At 40.2% G+C, this 8,728-nt stretch overlaps 1 protein-coding gene across 5 annotated transcripts in view; it reads left to right on the forward strand.

Moving 5' to 3' along the window:
* The window catches only part of raly (RALY heterogeneous nuclear ribonucleoprotein), a 107,396-nt gene extending 99,198 nt beyond the window's left edge, over positions 1 to 8,198 (forward strand). For 2 of the 5 annotated variants that reach the window (XM_069712652.1, XM_069712651.1), the window contains exon 9: positions 6,094 to 8,197. The gene's annotated coding sequence lies outside the window, so the exon portion shown is untranslated. Of the gene's footprint in view, positions 1 to 6,093 lie in introns of all 5 variants that reach the window. The other 3 variants (XM_069712653.1, XM_069712655.1, XM_069712654.1) reach the window with 2 other exon arrangements.
* Positions 8,199 to 8,728: the final 530 nt, after the last annotated feature.

An 8,728-nucleotide genomic window follows, 5' to 3' on the forward strand; every position in this document is an offset into this window, starting at 1 on the left:
CCAGTTTACAGAGCTCTGGGTCCAGACTATGTTTCCCTGACCGCAACAGAGTATGTGTCAGTTCATGAAGTCTGACCTCCTGACCTCCTGACCCAGTCTTCTTATAGTCCAGACACCAAAAAGTCATGTGTGTTGATATGTCCTTTGTTGGTTGGTGGAGGTGGTGGTTGTCTTCCTTCACACCCTGGAGTCCTTGCTACAGCAATTTGTTCCTGTTTATGACTCAAAGAACAACAGTATGTGACCCCAAATGTTGCCGACCTCCTCCTGTGACCTTTTGGTTTTACACAGCAGTCTCACTCTCATTCACAAACACAGCCTTTCGTCTACCCCTTAGGATTAATAGTTGATAATACGACCTATATATAAGTAATATGATATGTTGTATTATTGTAAACATAACCCAGCACAGAATCGCACAAAAGTCAAAGGTTTTGGTTTTAAATTGTTGCTTGTGATGTTGCAGAAGAACCACGAATTCACTCCTCAAAATCTTGTTTAGTCATGCGTCTCCATCTGAAGAGATCATAACATCAAAATGAAAACTTTTTTTCACTTTGTAAATGTTTTACGTATTCACTTTTTGCGTTTGTCTAGTGGCACTCGGTGGTACATGCAGTCGACGGTGCTGACGGAGGCACGGAAAGTAGTCCCGACGTCTCGTCTCTGCGTCGCACTCAGACGTGAATCATCAATTCATCTTTCCGCCACCAGCTTTTCCAGCGCTGCCTCCTCTTTGAAGTTCACGTGGTTTCTCTGCTCTGAACAGACGAAATGTTCAACCTCTTCGAGGTCCCGAAAGCTTATCGCCACGCTGTGTTTATGACCTGATAGAAAAAGAAACGCTGGAGATCTGATCGCTGCGCCACCGCGCACGGACGACAACCATTCGAAAGTTGATGTAAATTAAATTAACATGCAATATTGACGTGGTTTTACTGCTATCATTCCATTCGGGAACATTACTGAATAGAACGTCTAAATTTGTAACCCCTGCCTACATAATTGGCTGGATGTTTTTAGGGTTCCCTCTAAATCTCGACGTAGGCTTTCAGAGGCGGGAGCCGAGCTGCGGTTCCCCCGCGGCTGGGATTTCTTCATCTGATTATCTGAAGGAAAACAAAGAGGCAAATTGTTTTGGCAAAGAAGAACGAGAGGAAAAATAACCTGCCACGCAGCATAAATGTTGGTTCAAGTCCAACTCGTGAACTTGATGGAAATGAAAACAAATAAGCTGTTTTCATGCTGTAGTGAAAGTCCTTTCTTCTCCTCGGTGGAGGTCGTTCTGTCCGATCGCCGATCGCTCCCGCTCCTTTCATTCAACAGGACGTCATGGAATTCATTAGCTCGTAGTATTTTAAGACTCGAGGAGGAAAATAGGATTTTTGAGCTTAAGTTTGCTGCCAGAAATTTTTAAAACTGTTTCGTAGTGTTTTATAAAAAAAATTCTCGCATTCTTTCGACATTTAGATCTGTTTTTATTTTTCACGTTAACTTCTTTTACAAACTTGTTTGAAGTACTCTTGTAAGTTGAAGAATATGTATTTACATAAGAATAAAAAGTAAAACAAATGAGGTGAGAGCAGATGCCCTGTTTTCAAAACTGGATTACAAAATTTAATGTAATGCAAGGAACCACTTTAAGAGATATATTTATTTGAAGGGAATAAACTCTTGCACGAATCTGTGGACTTTATTGTCCCTTATTATTTATTTTTCCTTGTTGATGGTCCAGCTTAACCTTTTCAGTTTCCTGTTTTTGTGTTATCCATAAACTGAATGAAAGGGCACAAAGAAAAAGAACGACACCTGTTATTAAACATTTACAAGTGTAGCAGTGTACCTAACAAATGTCACCGTTATATTAAATCCCAAAGATTAATAGCTTTCTTCTTAAGATGTTTTTCTGCAATTAGCTTTAGACCTCCGCTGTGCTAAACGGCTTTCTTTGTTTATTTTTTTTACAGTTGCCAGAGGTTCTAGTTTAATTTTACGTTGATTTAGATCTGTTACAATTAATTAAACTTGTTTACATGATGTTGAGAGCTCTGCAGTTTCAATCTGACGACCTCTGCGGTTTCCCGGCAGCCCTACATGCTCCCAGCGGTGCCAGTTTTAACGTTCTCATTTCAAAATGAAGTGATCTCATGGTTGCGTCTTCAGAGATTCAATCTGAATCTCCACTCGCTCCTCCAAAACTTCCCTCTCGACTTATCCCGCCAAGTTAACGTCCAAATCCTCGATGAGCAGACTGCCTGATTTTGATTCCTTCCAGGAAGAAAGGGCCCCAAAGCAGCTTGTGTAACAACCGCACGCTTCCTCGTAGAAATGATGTGTTGGAAAGAAATATAATGTGAAGGATGGATGTCAATGCCAAAATGGGATTTTAAGATAAAAACCAACAATTGGACACAGTAGTTTCATGTGTCCGTGGTGGGGCTTGTAAACCCAACCCCGAGTTTAAATCAATAAGAGCTTCTGTTACGGTCACGTTAAGGTCAGGTTCAAAGGACCTTACTGGGTTTTTATCCATTCACAGGAAATTAGATAATAATTAAAGGACACATTGGAGATTCAGTTGCATCTTTTTCGGGAACAGTAATCCTAATAAAATTAATTAAAAATGTAATTGAATATCCTCCTACTGGATGATAATTCGATGGAGGCATCCACAAAAAACGCTCCACTATTGCACAAATACACCCACATCATTTTTTTTTTTTTTGCAATCTAAAACACTATTTATATTTAACCTCGACCTTTTTCACTTATTAGAAAGGTTTGACTGAATATAGGATTTGTGAAATAATTCAGTTCATTTATGCAACACATTTAAACGCAGGCGTAGAGTTAAAAAAAAAAAAAAAAAAAAAGACAGAAATAATTAAGAAATAAAAACAAAATAGGAACAGATTTGAAATAGATTTGTAAAAACAATAACTAGCCAAAACAAACCCCAAAGGTATACATGTTATTAAAACCCTAAAAATGTGGATGTGTTTTCAATTGAGAAGTTAACACGAGTAATCTGGAGGTGGAAGCCGTTCCGATGTTTTGGATCTGTCACTGGGAAAAGCCCGGTTGGCCCAAAAGAGCCCGTCTGGATCAAAGAACTACTAAAAAGCTTCGTTGTTATATATTTGAACCTTAAAGTAATAAATTTGTAAGTGACTCTCTCGAGGTCTTAAAAAAAAGAAGACAAAAAAGAAAGGAAGGAAGGAATTTTTTACGATAGGATGAAATATGATCGAGGGAGTCCGGCGGTGGGCGAGATGGATTAAGCGTCAAAAATCTTCGTTGTTTTTGTTTTTTTAGTTTGACAAGCTGTTCCACTGATCTCAATTCAGGACCAAGTGCAGTTCAAAAGACGGACTTACTTTTCTCCAAATTGCTTCCCTCAGTAAAATGAAAGAGCGAAGGCACGGGATGGATCCAAGCGTCCTCCTCACTGTTCGGCAACGTGAGGAATCGTCCGTCCTTAATTCTTTCAAGTTCTTTGCACACCAGCGTTTCTTTGGAGCGGAAACAGCTCTGCGACCGAAAGAGAAGCTCCCCCGAGTCCGTGTCATTATATTGTCGTCTAATTCCCACGAACCGTCCACCTCGTCAACCTTTCCAGCACACAACCAGCGCAGATTTCTTTTTTCTTTTTTTGGGTTGAAGCAAGTCTCGGGAAAGTATTGACAAATACCACCCTGACGCTGTCGCAAGAGTAAAAGTCCAGCAATCCTACATATGATTCCAAGTTATCCTTCAAGGCTTCATTGATGTCTGATCCTGATTTCACGGTAATACGTGGAATGCCATATTTTAATCTGGAACAAAGCAGAAACAGACCGACGCAGCCGTCCCCGGAGCTGCTGCTCACATGGCTTCAAAGACGACGGAAATAAAGAACCAAATGAATAAATGCTTGTGAAATCATACGATACATTAACAAAGATCAGCTCAACATTATAAAACTTTTCTTATTCTGGAGTCATTTTCAATTTAATATTAGCCTCTGCTGGGCAAAAACCCATATTTACATCATATTTTGCTGACGCTGTCTTCGTTATTTCTCACGGGCTGAAAAGACGTTGAATTCAGCTGCGGGTTTATGTCATCTGCGCATTCCTATTCGATTCCGACGGCTCTTTATAATAAAGGGAGCACTTCCCGCCTCGGTCGGGTTCGGAGGGTTAACATCGCACCTGAAGAGGAACCGGTCGCGTCGCGGGGGCCGAACGAGACCAAAGAAAGAGGGGGCACGGCGCTAACGCAGAGCGCACGGCGCCGGTGCGGTTATGTAACCGCAGCTGTACTGATTCCGCTATTAACACCCGAGTCCCGTACGTTTTCTTTTTCTTTCTTTTTTTTTAGCGTGACCGAAAAACCACGCTGTCACGCTTCCAACGAACTCCCGCGGCAGAGCACGGCATGAACAAAAAGGGTCCAGTTTCAGCCCGAGAATGAACTCCGGCTGAAGTATTATGTGAAAAGTGAAACTGATTTACACCCGCTGAGCATGAAAAGCAGCAGGAAGAGAACGAGAAAAGCCCGTTGGTACGTCGGGTCGGGCCGAGCCGAGCCGAGCGGTGTGACAGGACGTGAATGTCTGAGCGTGTGAGAAGCTCCGGGAGGAGCGTACGTTTTGCGCCGGCTTCTTTTTCTGTCAGCGTACAAGTGCTTTACAGAAGAGGAAAAAAAAAACGCCTCGCCGTCCAAGAGGAGCGAGCAGCGTCGCACATCTGACGCATCTCGACGTTTGACATCATGTTGCCTTTAAACCGACAGCGACGTCACCAATTATCTTGTTATGAAGCCTCGAGTTCGGATATCGACCTGCACCATCTTTTTTTTTGTTTTAATTCGGAGCGGTTTGGAGCCGGAAGTATTTTTTTTTCAGAACGACCAAAAGAATGCTAATCGGAAGATGTGAATTTCGCAAATGACACCCGAATGACTTATATTGTATTTTGTCAGAAGTTGATGCTTTTTGAATGGGAGTCTTTTTCAGCCAGTGATTTTTCTTTTCTTTTTTTCTTTTTTTTTGGAGCCAGCCCCTACTGGCCTTCGTTGGAATTGCACTTCCGCATTGGCTTTATTGTTGAATCCGAAAGGTACATCCATAATTAGATAAATTCATTCTTAGGTAGAATTTGGTTTATTAAAAACTGGGGGGGGGGAGACATCCAATCATTTATATTGAATTTGAAACAAACCGCCTATTGGTCATATAAAAATAGAATAAGGAACCTAAATGCTTCACAGCGCGGCTCCTCCATGTGGACGACAGTAAAGTAAATCACGCAGACATGACCTATTAATAGGATAAATATATTGTTGGTTTTTCAATGTTGGTAATAAAATGATCCAAACACCAGTATTATTCCAGAATAATCTTTCTTTTTGTCTCAACGGTGGCTGTTTTTAACGTGAATGACCTCGAATAACAGTTTTACTTTTGTGGAAAGACCACCAACCAGCTAGATCAACAACTATTTTGGCATCAGCCATCTAAGGGAGGAGATAAGTGGCAGCTCATCTGTCAAAAAACAGATTAAAATATTTGAAAACTCCAGCAGCAGGACAGGATTGATTTAAACACCTGGTGTTTTCGCAGCACATCAGATCCAAGGGGAAAAACTAAATTTGAAGCGGATTGTATGAATATTAAAAATGTTTCAGCCCAACTGAATCCACCACAAGCACTTTTCCTGTCTCTTCCCATCCATCGTGTTAAATAAAGACTTTGCTCAACACTTTGAGGAAAGTATCTCCAGAAAGTCGGCACAACATACCGATGTGTGCTTAAACTATTTCTCCTCATTATTCCGTTGTCATCACCTTCGGCGTTGGTGGTGCTCCGCCTCTTTTTTTTTTTCCCCCTCCAAGTCAGGAATTAAATGAAAACAGATAGGAAATGTTGGTTTATTAAATCACACTACTTCCTGCTTTGCTTCTGATTATTTGATAATATAAGCAGTTTCCATTATTTTTAAGACAACAGTCATATTTACAAATGTGTCTGGTGAATTCCTAATTGTGCTCGATACCTGCGAAGTTTCATCGTTTCCGTTTGTTGACGGTGCTTTTTCCTCTGTGTTGCAGTCTTCGGGAACTGGAGGAAGAGAGACAGGAGGGGGAAGAGAGAGAACGAGAGCTGTGGACACACAAAACTGGATAACAGCAACAGGAAGGCCGTCAAACAGCGGGAACCCAGAGACACACTCTCACAGACGAAACGTTCAAAGATAGACGCCAGAGAGACCAGCTTGACACTTTGTCCAAGCCACAGGAAGATACTAAAACAGCGGGGTACTCCAGAACACTGTAAACTGAAACAAAACACAGCAATGAAGACAGATTCGATACTGTCAGAGCTACACGGAGACTATAAAAACAGGCATCTGTTGTCAAAACCCTTCCTTCAAAAGACAGGCCTCACACACACACACACACACACACACACACACACACACACACACACACACACACACACACACACACAAGGAGAATCGCTGCAATTGACAGAAGCCATGTTTGAGAAAGCGAGAGCCCGTCAGATTATTTACTGCTTTTCAACATTTTTCCCATAAATAAACTCGCTGTACTTTGATCATTCAGTTTAATCTCCAAATCTTTCAAGAATTTCTGTCATCAAATTACCTGCAATTTGAAATGAAGACGTTTACTCAATTGACAACCCCCCTCTCCCTCCCCCCAAAAAAAGAAATATAGATTCACAATAACACAAGCAAGAATTTTTCAAACCAGTGCACAGCAGCTTAGGTAACCACGAACAAGCAGTCGTTTCTCGATATACAGTGTCGTATACGAAGGTACTCCGGTCATAAATGTGTACGTGCAAATTCAGCGGCCGTTTCAGGAAAATTACGTCTTTTGGTAACACTTTCCGAAAATGCAGTGAAGGAACTGACCGCGTTACACTTTTTTCTTATTATTATTAGTCTGGAAACCCTGTTTACATTTATGTTTTAACGACCACACTGAAGGACGGACCAATCGGTTACCGGTGGGAGTGGTTAAAGTGTGATGACGTTTAAGTCTAGTTGTTGTTTTTTTCCAAAATGTAATTGCAGCGGTGGTTGAGTTTCGCTGCATTCGGTGGTTAATGCTCATTGGTTAAAGGCGGCTCTGATAGTTCCAAAATGAACCCGAGATCTAAGGCCGGTAAGATACGGCAACTGGAAAACAATTTCCCATGGAGGGTAGCCAGACCTATATAGACATGCAGTGAATTTTGGGTCTGGGAACACCAGGCTATGAGGATGTTAGTTACCGGTCAAAAAACACTTAAGAGCTCTGAGACGTTTGGTTTTCCTGCTACAAAGATAACTCGGTGAAGATCATCTCCGAAACAAATGCCGATAATCAGTAATGTTACAAAAGCAGTGGCCATCGTTGCATCTCGAAGAAAATTTGGTCATATCAACACCAGACTTCTCCAGACTTCCTCCGGTCATAATAAACCTGATAAACCATCTGCTGAGATCATTATTGGCAGGTGGTCGTACGTCTGCAGAGACTAAATGTAATTTCCAAATAATGAAATCAAAAAGTTTAAATTAACGACACAAAATAAAGCGTTACCATCTAATACAATGAACTACATTCCACTTTTATGAATAGCATCATGAAGTGCAATCATCATTGAGTTTTTCCAGGAAAGCTAGGTCTTTACTATTTGATTGCCGTGTACTTCTAATGCAGCTCATTGAACAGCAGGAAAATACATCTTTAAGGGCGAGTCCAAATCTCAACTTTTTTTGTGTGTGGCTATTTTCAGATGATGTTATTTTATTAATTTTGCCCGGTGATATTAGAAAAGCTGGGTTGTGATGTCATTCCTTGATGAAATTGATTCTAAACCTCGGAGTTGGTACTCCACATGCGGTCACTCATTAGTCCTAATGAGGTGCATTTCTGTACTTTACTCAAACATGACAAACAGAAAGCTGCCCTGACTGCTGGAGTTCAAAACCAGGGGACAAAAAAAATGGAGAAACAACCTAGTTTTCATAATTACAGACACCTGTCCACCTCATATCAAAAGCTGTATTGTGGTTTACAGGAGTTATGCACAAATAACATGCGGTTTTATTACAACTGAATCAACCCAACCTTTAATTTAACAATAGTTTAAAAAAAATGTATTTAAGAGATTTAGAACAAACATAACAAAACCCTTTGGTGTTTTATATGATGATTTCTGTATTGTGGTTTACTGGAGTTATGCACGAATAACATGCGGTTTTATTACAACTGAATCAACCCAACCTTTAATTTAACAATAGTTAAAAAACATTGAATTAAGAGATTTAGAACAAACATAACAAAACCACTGGTGTTTTATATAATGATTTCTGTATTGTGGTTTACTGGAGTTATGCACAAATAACATGCGGTTTTATTACAACTGAATCAACCCAACCTTTAATTTAACAATAGTTAAAAAAAAATTTGAATTAAGAGATTTAGAACAAACATAACAAAACCCTTTGGTGTTTTATATGATGATTTCTGTATTGTGGTTTACTGGAGTTATGCACAAATAACATGCGGTTTTATTGCAACTGAATCAACCCAACCTTTAATTTAACACTAGTTAAAAAAAAAACATTGATTTAAGAGATTTAGAACAAACATAACAAAACCCTTTGGTGTTTTATATGATGGTTTCTGTATTGTGGTTTACTGGAGTTATGCACGAATAACATGCGGT

Source organism: Brachyistius frenatus, unplaced genomic scaffold, assembly GCF_029030835.1.
Source record: "Brachyistius frenatus isolate BFR_SWC_R1_liver_20210118 unplaced genomic scaffold, ASM2903083v1 Contig_111, whole genome shotgun sequence".
In the NCBI taxonomy this organism is placed as follows: Eukaryota; Metazoa; Chordata; class Actinopteri; family Embiotocidae; genus Brachyistius; species Brachyistius frenatus.